At 44.5% G+C, this 11,413-nt stretch overlaps 19 non-coding genes across 19 annotated transcripts in view; all 19 read left to right on the top strand.

The window, feature by feature from the left end:
* The window catches only part of LOC135478789 (U5 spliceosomal RNA), a 120-nt gene extending 50 nt beyond the window's left edge, over positions 1 to 70 (top strand). The window contains exon 1 of the small nuclear RNA XR_010445685.1: positions 1 to 70. This exon is cut by the window's left edge and continues 50 nt beyond it. This is a non-coding gene — a small nuclear RNA (U5 spliceosomal RNA).
* Positions 71 to 574: 504 nt separating this feature from the next.
* LOC135478704 (U5 spliceosomal RNA) lies at positions 575 to 695 on the top strand. Its single transcript, XR_010445605.1, has one exon. It is a non-coding gene; the product is annotated as a U5 spliceosomal RNA (small nuclear RNA).
* A 503-nt stretch (positions 696 to 1,198) lies between these two features.
* LOC135478649 (U5 spliceosomal RNA) lies at positions 1,199 to 1,319 on the top strand. The gene has a single exon (XR_010445553.1). It is a non-coding gene; the product is annotated as a U5 spliceosomal RNA (small nuclear RNA).
* Positions 1,320 to 1,822: 503 nt separating this feature from the next.
* Positions 1,823 to 1,943, top strand: LOC135478703 (U5 spliceosomal RNA). The gene has a single exon (XR_010445604.1). It is a non-coding gene; the product is annotated as a U5 spliceosomal RNA (small nuclear RNA).
* A 503-nt stretch (positions 1,944 to 2,446) lies between these two features.
* LOC135478575 (U5 spliceosomal RNA) lies at positions 2,447 to 2,567 on the top strand. The gene has a single exon (XR_010445483.1). It is a non-coding gene; the product is annotated as a U5 spliceosomal RNA (small nuclear RNA).
* A 503-nt stretch (positions 2,568 to 3,070) lies between these two features.
* On the top strand, positions 3,071 to 3,192 carry LOC135478761 (U5 spliceosomal RNA). Its single transcript, XR_010445658.1, has one exon. It is a non-coding gene; the product is annotated as a U5 spliceosomal RNA (small nuclear RNA).
* Positions 3,193 to 3,695: 503 nt separating this feature from the next.
* On the top strand, positions 3,696 to 3,816 carry LOC135478484 (U5 spliceosomal RNA). Its single transcript, XR_010445397.1, has one exon. It is a non-coding gene; the product is annotated as a U5 spliceosomal RNA (small nuclear RNA).
* A 503-nt stretch (positions 3,817 to 4,319) lies between these two features.
* Positions 4,320 to 4,440, top strand: LOC135478741 (U5 spliceosomal RNA). Its single transcript, XR_010445639.1, has one exon. It is a non-coding gene; the product is annotated as a U5 spliceosomal RNA (small nuclear RNA).
* A 503-nt stretch (positions 4,441 to 4,943) lies between these two features.
* LOC135478648 (U5 spliceosomal RNA) lies at positions 4,944 to 5,064 on the top strand. Its single transcript, XR_010445552.1, has one exon. It is a non-coding gene; the product is annotated as a U5 spliceosomal RNA (small nuclear RNA).
* Positions 5,065 to 5,567: 503 nt separating this feature from the next.
* LOC135478562 (U5 spliceosomal RNA) lies at positions 5,568 to 5,688 on the top strand. Its single transcript, XR_010445471.1, has one exon. It is a non-coding gene; the product is annotated as a U5 spliceosomal RNA (small nuclear RNA).
* A 503-nt stretch (positions 5,689 to 6,191) lies between these two features.
* LOC135478483 (U5 spliceosomal RNA) lies at positions 6,192 to 6,312 on the top strand. Its single transcript, XR_010445396.1, has one exon. It is a non-coding gene; the product is annotated as a U5 spliceosomal RNA (small nuclear RNA).
* Positions 6,313 to 6,815: 503 nt separating this feature from the next.
* On the top strand, positions 6,816 to 6,936 carry LOC135478647 (U5 spliceosomal RNA). The gene has a single exon (XR_010445551.1). It is a non-coding gene; the product is annotated as a U5 spliceosomal RNA (small nuclear RNA).
* Positions 6,937 to 7,439: 503 nt separating this feature from the next.
* On the top strand, positions 7,440 to 7,561 carry LOC135478759 (U5 spliceosomal RNA). The gene has a single exon (XR_010445656.1). It is a non-coding gene; the product is annotated as a U5 spliceosomal RNA (small nuclear RNA).
* Positions 7,562 to 8,064: 503 nt separating this feature from the next.
* Positions 8,065 to 8,185, top strand: LOC135478482 (U5 spliceosomal RNA). The gene has a single exon (XR_010445395.1). It is a non-coding gene; the product is annotated as a U5 spliceosomal RNA (small nuclear RNA).
* Positions 8,186 to 8,688: 503 nt separating this feature from the next.
* LOC135478871 (U5 spliceosomal RNA) lies at positions 8,689 to 8,809 on the top strand. The gene has a single exon (XR_010445762.1). It is a non-coding gene; the product is annotated as a U5 spliceosomal RNA (small nuclear RNA).
* Positions 8,810 to 9,312: 503 nt separating this feature from the next.
* On the top strand, positions 9,313 to 9,433 carry LOC135478646 (U5 spliceosomal RNA). The gene has a single exon (XR_010445550.1). It is a non-coding gene; the product is annotated as a U5 spliceosomal RNA (small nuclear RNA).
* A 503-nt stretch (positions 9,434 to 9,936) lies between these two features.
* Positions 9,937 to 10,057, top strand: LOC135478645 (U5 spliceosomal RNA). The gene has a single exon (XR_010445549.1). It is a non-coding gene; the product is annotated as a U5 spliceosomal RNA (small nuclear RNA).
* Positions 10,058 to 10,560: 503 nt separating this feature from the next.
* LOC135478352 (U5 spliceosomal RNA) lies at positions 10,561 to 10,681 on the top strand. The gene has a single exon (XR_010445278.1). It is a non-coding gene; the product is annotated as a U5 spliceosomal RNA (small nuclear RNA).
* A 503-nt stretch (positions 10,682 to 11,184) lies between these two features.
* LOC135478800 (U5 spliceosomal RNA) lies at positions 11,185 to 11,305 on the top strand. Its single transcript, XR_010445696.1, has one exon. It is a non-coding gene; the product is annotated as a U5 spliceosomal RNA (small nuclear RNA).
* The last annotated feature ends 108 nt before the right edge of the window (positions 11,306 to 11,413 follow it).

The raw sequence follows: 11,413 nt of genomic DNA, 5'->3' as shown, positions 1-11,413 counted from the left end.
AAGATTTCCGTGGGGAGGAACATACTAATGAGTCTATAGACTATTTTTTGTCGTTCCGACCAGTCGGGAGAATTTTCCAAATGAAAAACAAACATCAAATTGCCTAAAAGGAGTATTAAGTAGCATTGGTATATGGCAGAATTGCGCTGCCCTGCGGCACGGAGGCATTATTAGGAAGAGGTCGAATTCTCTTACAGCTGTACACATACAGCTCTAATAGTTTTGGACTATTTCCACGTGTCCCAGCGCATCACAAGCTAAGTTGGAGCACAACCGGGCCATTTACCGACGGTAGACGTCATGGACCTAACCCAGCGTGTTACTTACACCGACCACCTATAACAATGACACAACGTCACAGACAGACGCTGTACACGCTTTCGGTCTACAGCAGCAAAGGCTGGTGTTTTAAAAAATGAGGTTATAATGCGCCTCCAATCTTCGAATGGTAAGATAGACAAATTGAGCCAGCGGCCAATTAATTGAGGTAGGTACATTATTGTTGAGCATAGTAAATCCCCCATCTCGTCCAGCGACCAGTTAGGTAGGTTTTACAGCAGCCACTGATGAAGACTAACTCTGGTTTCTCCTCAAATCCACCAATAAATCTTTCGCCTTTTACTAAAGATTTCCGTGGGGAGGAACATACTAATGAGTCTATAGACTATTTTTTGTCGTCCCGACCAGTCGGGACAATTTTCCAAATGAAAAACAAACATCAAATCGCCTAAAAGGAGTATCAAGTAGCATTGGTATATGGCAGAATTGCGCTGCCCTGCGGCACGGAGGCATTATTAGGAAGAGGTCGAATTCTCTTACAGCTGTACACATACAGCTCTAAAAGTTTTGGACTATTTCCACGTGATCCAGCGCATCACAGGCTAAGTTGGAACATAACCGGGCCAATCACCGACGGTAGACGTCATGGACCTAGCCCAGCGTGTTCCTTACCCCGACTGCGTACAACAATGACACCTCGTCACAGACAGACGCTGTACACGCTTCCGGTCTTCATCAGCAAAGGCTGGTGTTTAAAAAAATGAGGTTAAAATGCGCCTCCAATCTTCGGCTGTTGCAAGAGAAAAATTGAGCCAGCGGCCAATTAATTGAGGTAGGTACGTTATTGTTGCGCATAGTAAATCTCCCATCTCGTCCAGCGACCAGTTAGATACGTTTCACAGCAGCCACTGATGAAGACTAACTCTGGTTTCTCTTCAAATCCACGAATAAATCTTTCGCCTTTTACTAAAGATTTCCGTGGGGAGGAACATACTAATGAGTCTATAGACTATTTTTTGTCGTTCCGACCAGTCGGGACAATTTTCCAAATGAAAAGCAAACATCAAATTGCCTAAAAGGAGTATCAAGTAGCATTGGTATATGGCAGAATTGCGCTGCCCTGCGGCACGGAGGCATTATTAGGAAGAGGTCGAATTCTCTTACAGCTGTACACATACAGCTCTAAAAGTTTTGGACTATTTCCACGTGATCCAGCGCATCACAGGCTAAGTTGGAACATAACCGGGCCATTTACCGACGGTAGACGTCATGGACCTAACCCAGCGTGTTACTTACACCGACCACCTATAACAATGACACAACGTCACAGACAGACGCTGTACACGCTTTCGGTCTACAGCAGCAAAGGCTGGTGTTTTAAAAAATGAGGTTATAATGCGCCTCCAATCTTCGAATGGTAAGATAGACAAATTGAGCCAGCGGCCAATTAATTGAGGTAGGTACATTATTGTTGAGCATAGTAAATCCCCCATCTCGTCCAGCGACCAGTTAGGTAGGTTTTACAGCAGCCACTGATGAAGACTAACTCTGGTTTCTCCTCAAATCCACCAATAAATCTTTCGCCTTTTACTAAAGATTTCCGTGGGGAGGAACATACTAATGAGTCTATAGACTATTTTTTGTCGTCCCGACCAGTCGGGACAATTTTCCAAATGAAAAACAAACATCAAATCGCCTAAAAGGAGTATCAAGTAGCATTGGTATATGGCAGAATTGCGCTGCCCTGCGGCACGGAGGCATTATTAGGAAGAGGTCGAATTCTCTTACAGCTGTACACATACAGCTCTAAAAGTTTTGGACTTTTTCCACGTGTCCCAGCGCATCACAAGCTAAGCTGGAGCACAACCGGGTCATTCACCGACGGTAGATATCATGGACCTAGCCCAGCGTGCTCTTTACCCCGACCACCTATAACAATGACACAACGTAACAGACAGACGTTGTAAACGCTTCCGGTCTTCATCAGCAAAGTCTGGTGTTTTAAAATATGAGGTTAAAATGCGCCTCCAATCTTCGGCTGTTGCAAGAGAAAAATTGAGCCAGCGGCCAATTAATTGAGGTAGGTACGTTATTGTTGCGCATAGTAAATCCCCCATCTCGTCCAGCGACCAGTTAGGTAGGTTTTACAGCAGCCACTGATGAAGACTAACTCTGGTTTCTCTTCAAATCCACGAATAAATCTTTCGCCTTTTACTAAAGATTTCCGTGGGGAGGAACATACTAATGAGTCTATAGACTATTTTTCGTCGTCCCGACCAGTCGGGACACTTTTCCAAATGAAAAACAAACATCAAATTGCCTGAAAGGAGTATCAAGTAGCATTGGTATATGGCAGAATTGCGCTGCCCTGCGGCACGGAGGCATTATTAGGAAGAGGTCGAATTCTCTTACAGCTGTACACATACAGCTCTAAAAGTTTTGGACTATTTCCACGTGTTCCAGCGCATCACAGGCTAAGTTGGAACATAACCGGGCCAATCACCGACGGTAGACGTCATGGACCTAACCCAGCGTGTTCCTTACCCCGATCGCCTACAACAATGACACCTCGTCACAGACAGACGCTGTACACGCTTCCGGTCTTCATCAGCAAAGGCTGGTGTTTTAAAAAATGAGGTTATAATGCGCCTCCAATCTTCGGCTGTTGCAGGAGAAAAATTGAGCCAGCGGCCAATTAATTGAGGTAGGTACGTTATTGTTGCACAGAGTAAATCTCCCATCTCGTCCAGCGACCAGTTAGATGCTTTTCACAGCAGCCACTGATGAAGACTAACTCTGGTTTCTCTTCAAATCCACGAATAAATCTTTCGCCTTTTACTAAAGATTTCCGTGGGGAGGAACATACTAATGAGTCTATAGACTATTTTTTTGTCGTTCCGACCAGTCGGGACAATTTTCCAAATGAAAAACAAACATCAAATTGCCTAAAAGGAGTATCAAGTAGCATTGGTATATGGCAGAATTGCGCTGCCCTGCGGCACGGAGGCATTATTAGGAAGAGGTCGAATTCTCTTACAGCTGTACACATACAGCTCTAATAGTTTTGGACTATTTCCACGTGTCCCAGCGCATCACAAGCTAAGTTGGAGCACAACCGGGCCATTTACCGACGGTAGACGTCATAGACCTAACCCAGCGTGTTCCTTACACCGACCACCTATAACAATGACACAACGTCACAGACAGACGCTGTACACGCTTTCGGTCTACAGCAGCAAAGGCTGGTGTTTTAAAAAATGAGGTTATAATGCGCCTCCAATCTTCGAATGGTAAGATAGACAAATTGAGCCAGCGGCCAATTAATTGAGGTAGGTACATTATTGTTGAGCATAGTAAATCCCCCATCTCGTCCAGCGACCAGTTAGGTAGGTTTTACAGCAGCCACTGATGAAGACTAACTCTGGTTTCTCTTCAAATCCACGAATAAATCTTTCGCCTTTTACTAAAGATTTCCGTGGGGAGGAACATACTAATGAGTCTATAGACTATTTTTTGTCGTCCCGACCAGTCGGGACAATTTTCCAAATGAAAAACAAACATCAAATTGCCTAAAAGGAGTATCAAGTAGCATTGGTATATGGCAGAATTGCGCTGCCCTGCCGCACGGAGGCATTATTAGGAAGAGGTCGAATTCTCTTACAGCTGTACACATACAGCTCTAAAAGATTTGGACTATTTCCACGTGTCCCAGCGCATCACAAGCTAAGTTGGAGCACAACCGGGCCAATCTCCGACGGTAGATGTCATGGACCTAGCCCAGCGTGTTCCTTACCCCGACCACCTAAAACAATGACACAACGTCACAGACAGACGTTGTAAACGCTTCCGGTCTTCATCAGCAAAGTCTGGTGTTTTAAAAAATGAGGTTAAAATGCGCCTTCAATCTTCGGCAGTTGCAAGAGAAAAATTGAGCCAGCGGCCAATTAATTGAGGTAGGTACGTTATTGTTGCGCAGAGTAAATCTCGGATCTCGTCCAACGACCAGTTAGATACGTTTCATACCAGCCACTGATGAAGACTAACTCTGGTTTCTCTTCAAATCCATGAATAAATCTTTCGCCTTTTACTAAAGATTTCCGTGGGGAGGAACATACTAATGAGTCTATAGACTATTTTTTGTCGTTCCGACCAGTCGGGACAATTTTCCAAATGAAAAACAAACATCAAATTGCCTAAAAGGAGTATCAAGTAGCATTGGTATATGGCAGAATTGCGCTGCCCTGCGGCACGGAGGCATTATTAGGAAGAGGTCGAATTCTCTTACAGCTGTACACATACAGCTCTAAAAGTTTTGGACTATTTCCACGTGTCCCAGCGCATCACAAGCTAAGTTGGAGCACAACCGGGTCATTCACCGACGGTAGATGTCATGGACCTAGCCCAGCGTGTTCCTTACCCCGACCACCTATAACAATGACACAACGTAACAGACAGACGTTGTAAACGCTTCCGGTCTTCATCAGCAAAGTCTGGTGTTTTAAAAAATGAGGTTAAAATGCGCCTCCAATCTTCGGCTGTTGCAAGAGACAAATTGAGCCAGCGGCCAATTAATTGAGGTAGGTACGTTATTGTTGCGCAGAGTAAATCTCCCATCTCGTCCAGCGACCAGTTAAATACGTTTCACAGCAGCCACTGATGAAGACTAACTCTGGTTTCTCTTCAAATCCACGAATAAATCTTTCGCCTTTTACTAAAGATTTCCGTGGGGAGGAACATACTAATGAGTCTATAGACTATTTTTTGTCGTTCCGACCAGTCGGGACAATTTTCCAAATGAAAAACAAACATCAAATTGCCTAAAAGGAGTGTCAAGTAGCATTGGTATATGGCAGAATTGCGCTGCCCTGCGGCACGGAGGCATTATTAGGAAGAGGTCGAATTCTCTTACAGCTGTACACATACAGCTCTAATAGTTTTGGACTATTTCCACGTGTCCCAGCGCATCACAAGCTATGTTGGAGCACAACCGGGCCATTTACCGACGGTAGACGTCATGGACCTAACGCAGCGTGTTACTTACACCGACCACCTATAACAATGACACAACGTCACAGACAGACGCTGTACACGCTTTCGGTCTACAGCAGCAAGGTCTGGTGTTTTAAAAAATGAGGTTATAATGCGCCTCCAATCTTCGAATGGTAAGATAGACAAATTGAGCCAGCGGCCAATTAATTGAGGTAGGTACATTATTGTTGAGCATAGTAAATCCCCCATCTCGTCCAGCGACCAGTTAGGTACGTTTTACAGCAGCCACTGATGAAGACTAACTCTGGTTTCTCTTCAAATCAACGAATAAATCTTTTGCCTTTTACTAAAGATTTCCGTGGGGAGGAACATACTAATGAGTCTATAGACTATTTTTTGTCGTTCCGACCAGTCGGGACAATTTTCCAAATGAAAAACAAACATCAAATTGCCTAAAAGGAGTATCAAGTAGCATTGGTATATGGCAGAATTGCGCTGCCCTGCGGCACGGAGGCATTATTAGGAAGAGGTCGAATTGTTTTACAGCTGTACACATACAGCTCTAAAAGTTTTGGACTATTTCCACGTGTTCCAGCGCATCACAGGCTAAGTTGGAACATAACTGGGCCAATCACCGACGGTAGACGTCATGGACCTAGCCCAGCGTGTTCCTTACCCCGACCGCCTACAACAATGACACCTCGTCACAGACAGACACTGTACACGCTTCCGGTCTTCATCAGCAAAGTCTGATGTTTTAAAAAATGAGGTTAAAATGCGCCTCCAATCTTCGGCTGTTGCAAGAGAAAAATTGAGCCAGCGGCCAATTAATTGAGGTAGGTACATTATTGTTGAGCATAGTAAATCCCCCATCTCGTCCAGCGACCAGTTAGGTAGGTTTTACAGCAGCCACTGATGAAGACTAACTCTGGTTTCTCTTCAAATCCACGAATAAATCTTTCGCCTTTTACTAAAGATTTCCGTGGGGAGGAACATACTAATGAGTCTATAGACTATTTTTTGTCGTCCCGACCAGTCGGGACAATTTTCCAAATGAAAAACAAACATCAAATCGCCTAAAAGGAGTATCAAGTAGCATTGGTATATGGCAGAATTGCGCTGCCCTGCGGCACGGAGGCATTATTAGGAAGAGGTCGAATTCTCTTACAGCTGTACACATACAGCTCTAAAAGTTTTGGACTATTTCCACGTGTCCCAGCGCATCACAAGCTAAGTTGGAGCACAACCCGGTCATTCACCGACGGTAGATGTCATGGACCTAGCCCAGCGTGTTCCTTACCCCGACCACCTATAACAATGACACAACGTAACAGACAGACGTTGTAAACGCTTCCGGTCTTCATCAGCAAAGTCTGGTGTTTTAAAAAATGAGGTTAAAATGCGCCACCAATCTTCGGCTGTTGCAAGAGACAAATTGAGCCAGCGGCCAATTAATTGAGGTAGGTACGTTATTGTTGCGCAGAGTAAATCTCCCATCTCGTCCAGCGACCAGTTAGATACGTTTCACAGCAGCCACTGATGAAGACTAACTCTGGTTTCTCTTCAAATCCACGAATAAATCTTTCGCCTTTTACTAAAGATTTCCGTGGGGAGGAACATACTAATGAGTCTATAGACTATTTTTTGTCGTTCCGACCAGTCGGGACAATTTTCCAAATGAAAAGCAAACATCAAATTGCCTAAAAGGAGTATCAAGTAGCATTGGTATATGGCAGAATTGCGCTGCCCTGAGGCACGGAGGCATTATTAGGAAGAGGTCGAATTCTCTTACAGCTGTACACATACAGCTCTAAAAGTTTTGGACTATTTCCACCTGATCCAGCGCATCACAGGCCAAGTTGGAACATAACCGGGCCAATCACCGACGGTAGACGTCATGGACCTAGCCCAGCGTGTTCCTTACCCCGACCGCCTACAATAATGACACCTCGTCACAGACAGACACTGTACACGCTTCCGGTCTTCATCAGCAAAGTCTGGTGTTTTAAAAAATGAGGTTAAAATGCGCCTCCAATCTTCGGCTGTTGCAAGAGACAAATTGAGCCAGCGGCCAATTAATTGAGGTAGGTACGTTATTGTTGCGCAGAGTAAATCTCCCATCTCGTCCAGCGACCAGTTAGATACGTTTCACAGCAGCCACTGATGAAGACTAACTCTGGTTTCTCTTCAAATCCACGAATAAATCTTTCGCCTTTTACTAAAGATTTCCGTGGGGAGGAACATACTAATGAGTCTATAGACTATTTTTTTGTCGTTCCGACCAGTCGGGACAATTTTCCAAATGAAAAACAAACATCAAATTGCCTAAAAGGAGTATCAAGTAGCATTGGTATATGGCAGAATTGCGCTGCCCTGCGGCACGGAGGCATTATTAGGAAGAGGTCGAATTCTCTTACAGCTGTACACATACAGCTCTAATAGTTTTGGACTATTTCCACGTGTCCCAGCGCATCACAAGCTAAGTTGGAGCACAACCGGTCCATTTACCGACGGTAGACGTCATGGACCTAACCCAGCGTGTTACTTACACCGACCACCTATAACAATGACACAACGTCACAGACAGACGCTGTACACGCTTTCGGTCTACAGCAGCAAAGGCTGGTGTTTTAAAAAATGAGGTTATAATGCGCCTCCAATCTTCGAATGGTAAGATAGACAAATTGAGCCAGCGGCCAATTAATTGAGGTAGGTACATTATTGTTGAGCATAGTAAATCCCCCATCTCGTCCAGCGACCAGTTAGGTAGGTTTTACAGCAGCCACTGATGAAGACTAACTCTGGTTTCTCTTCAAATCCACGAATAAATCTTTCGCCTTTTACTAAAGATTTCCGTGGGGAGGAACATACTAATGAGTCTATAGACTATTTTTTGTCGTCCCGACCAGTCGGGACAATTTTCCAAATGAAAAACAAACATCAAATCGCCTAAAAGGAGTATCAAGTAGCATTGGTATATGGCAGAATTGCGCTGCCCTGCGGCACGGAGGCATTATTAGGAAGAGGTCGAATTCTCTTACAGCTGTACACATACAGCTCTAATAGTTTTGGCCTATTTCCACGTGTCCCAGCGCATCACAAGCTAAGTTGGAGCACAACCGGGCCATTTACCGACGGTAGACGTCATGGACCTAACCCAGCGTGTTACTTACACCGACCACCTATAACAATGACACAACGTCACAGACAGACGCTGTACACGCTTTCGGTCTACAGCAGCAAAGGCTGGTGTTTTAAAAAATGAGGTTATAATGCGCCTCCAATCTTCGAATGGTAAGATAGACAAATTGAGCCAGCGGCCAATTAATTGAGGTAGGTACATTATTGTTGAGCATAGTAAATCCCCCATCTCGTCCAGCGACCAGTTAGGTAGGTTTTACAGCAGCCACTGATGAAGACTAACTCTGGTTTCTCTTCAAATCCACGAATAAATCTTTCGCCTTTTACTAAAGATTTCCGTGGGGAGGAACATACTAATGAGTCTATAGACTATTTTTTGTCGCCCCGACCAGTCGGTACAATTTTCCAAATGAAAAACAAACATCAAATTGCCTAAAAGGAGTATCAAGTAGCATTGGTATATGGCAGAATTGCGCTGCCCTGCCGCACGGAGGCATTATTAGGAAGAGGTCAAATTCTCTTACAGCTGTACACATACAGCTCTAAAAGTTTTGGACTATTTCCACGTGTTCCAGCGCATCACAGGCTAAGTTGGAACATAAGCGGGCCAATCTCCGACGGTAGACGTCATGGACCTAGCCCAGCGTGTTCCTTACCCCGACCGCCTACAACAATGACACCTCGTCACAGACAGACGCTGTACACGCTTCCGGTCTTCATCAGCAAAGGCTGGTGTTTTAAAAAATGAGGTTAAAATGCGCCTCCAATCTTCGGCTGTTGCAAGAGACAAATTGAGCCAGCGGCCAATTAATTGAAGTAGGTACGTTATTGTTGCGCAGAGTAAATCTCCCATCTCGTCCAGCTACCAGTTAGATACGTTTCACAGCAGCCACTGATGAAGACTAACTCTGGTTTCTCTTCAAATCCACGAATAAATCTTTCGCCTTTTACTAAAGATTTCCGTGGGGAGGAACATACTAATGAGTCTATAGACTATTTTTTGTCGTTCCGACCAGTCGGGACAATTTTCCAAGTGAAAAACAAACATCAAATTGCCTAAAAGGAGTATCAAGTAGCATTGGTATATGGCAGAATTGCGCTGCCCTGCCGCACGGAGGCATTATTAGGAAGAGGTCGAATTGTCTTACATCTGTACACATACAGCTCTAATAGTTTTGGACTATTTCCACGTGTCCCAGCGCATCACAAGCTAAGTTGGAGCACAACCGGGCCATTTACCGACGGTGGACGTCATGGACCTAACGCAGCGTGTTACTTACCCCGACCACCTATAACAATGACACAACGTCACAGACAGACGCTGTACACGCTTTCGGTCTACAGCAGCAAAGGCTGGTGTTTAAAAAAATGAGGTTATAATGCGCCACCAATCTTCGAATGGTAACATAGACAAATTGAGCCAGCGGCCAATTAATTGAGGTAGGTACATTATTGTTGAGCATAGTAAATCCCCCATCTCGTCCAGCGACCAGTTAGGTAGGTTTTACAGCAGCCACTGATGAAGACTAACTCTGGTTTCTCTTCAAATCCACGAATAAATCTTTCGCCTTTTACTAAAGATTTCCGTGGGGAGGAACATACTAATGAGTCTATAGACTATTTTTTGTCGTTCCGACCAGTCGGGACAATTTTCCAAATGAAAAACAAACATCAAATTGCCTAAAAGGAGTATCAAGTAGCATTGGTATATGGCAGAATTGCGCTGCCCTGCGGCACGGAGGCATTATTAGGAAGAGGTCGAATTCTCTTACAGCTGTACACATACAGCTCTAAAAGTTTTGGACTATTTCCACGTGTTCCAGCGCATCACAGGCTAAGTTGGAACATAACCGGGCCAATCACCGACGGTAGACGTCATGGACCTAACCCAGCGTGTTCCTTACCCCGACCGCCTACAACAATGACACCTCGTCACAGACAGACGCTGTACACGCTTCCGGTCTTCATCAGCAAAGGCTGGTGTTTTAAAAAATGAGGTTAAAATGCGCCTCCAATCTTTGGCTGTTTCAAGAGACAAATTGAGCCAGCGGCCAATTAATTGAGGTAGGTACGTTATTGTTGCGCAGAGTAAATCCCCCATCTCGTCCAGCGATCAGTTAGGTAGGTTTTACAGCAGCCACTGATGAAGACTAACTCTGGTTTCTCTTTAAATCCACAAATAAATCTTTCGCCTTTTACTAAAGATTTCCGTGGGGAGGAACATACTAATGATTCTATAGACTATTTTTTGTCGTTCCGACCAGTCGGGACAATTTTCCAAATGAAAAACAAACATCAAATTGCCTAAAAGGAGTATCAATTAGCATTGGTATATGGCAGAATTGCGCTGCCCTGAGGCACGGAGGCATTATTAGGAAGAGGTCGAATTCTCTTACAGCTGTACACATACAGCTCTAAAAGTTTTGGACTATTTCCACGTGTCCCAGCGCATCACAAGCTATGTTGGAGCACAACCGGGCCATTTACCGACGGTAGACGTTATGGACCTAACGCAGCGTGTTACTTACACCGACCACCTATAACAATGACACAACGTCACAGACAGACGCTGTACACGCTTTCGGTCTACAGCAGCAAAGTCTGGTGTTTTAAAAAATGAGGTTATAATGCGCCTCCAATCTTCGAATGGTAAGATAGACAAATTGAGCCAGCGGCCAATTAATTGAGGTAGGTACATTATTGTTGGGCATAGTAAATCCCCCATCTCGTCCAGCGACCAGTTAGGTAGGTTTTACAGCAGCCACTGAACAAGACTAACTCTGGTTTCTCTTCAAATCCACGAATAAATCTTTCGCCTTTTACTAAAGATTTCCGTGGGGAGGAACATACTAATGAGTCTATAGACTATTTTTTGTCGTCCCGACCAGTCGGTACAATTTTCCAAATGAAAAACAAACATCAAATTGCCTAAAAGGAGTATCAAGTAGCATTGGTATATGGCAGAATTGCGCTGCCCTGCGGCACGGAGGCATTATTAGGAAGA

This window comes from Liolophura sinensis, chromosome 11 (genome assembly GCF_032854445.1).
Source record: "Liolophura sinensis isolate JHLJ2023 chromosome 11, CUHK_Ljap_v2, whole genome shotgun sequence".
In the NCBI taxonomy this organism is placed as follows: domain Eukaryota; kingdom Metazoa; phylum Mollusca; class Polyplacophora; order Chitonida; family Chitonidae; genus Liolophura; species Liolophura sinensis.
Note: the sequence above shows the minus strand (reverse complement) of the source record. Positions and strands in the feature narration are given on the sequence as shown.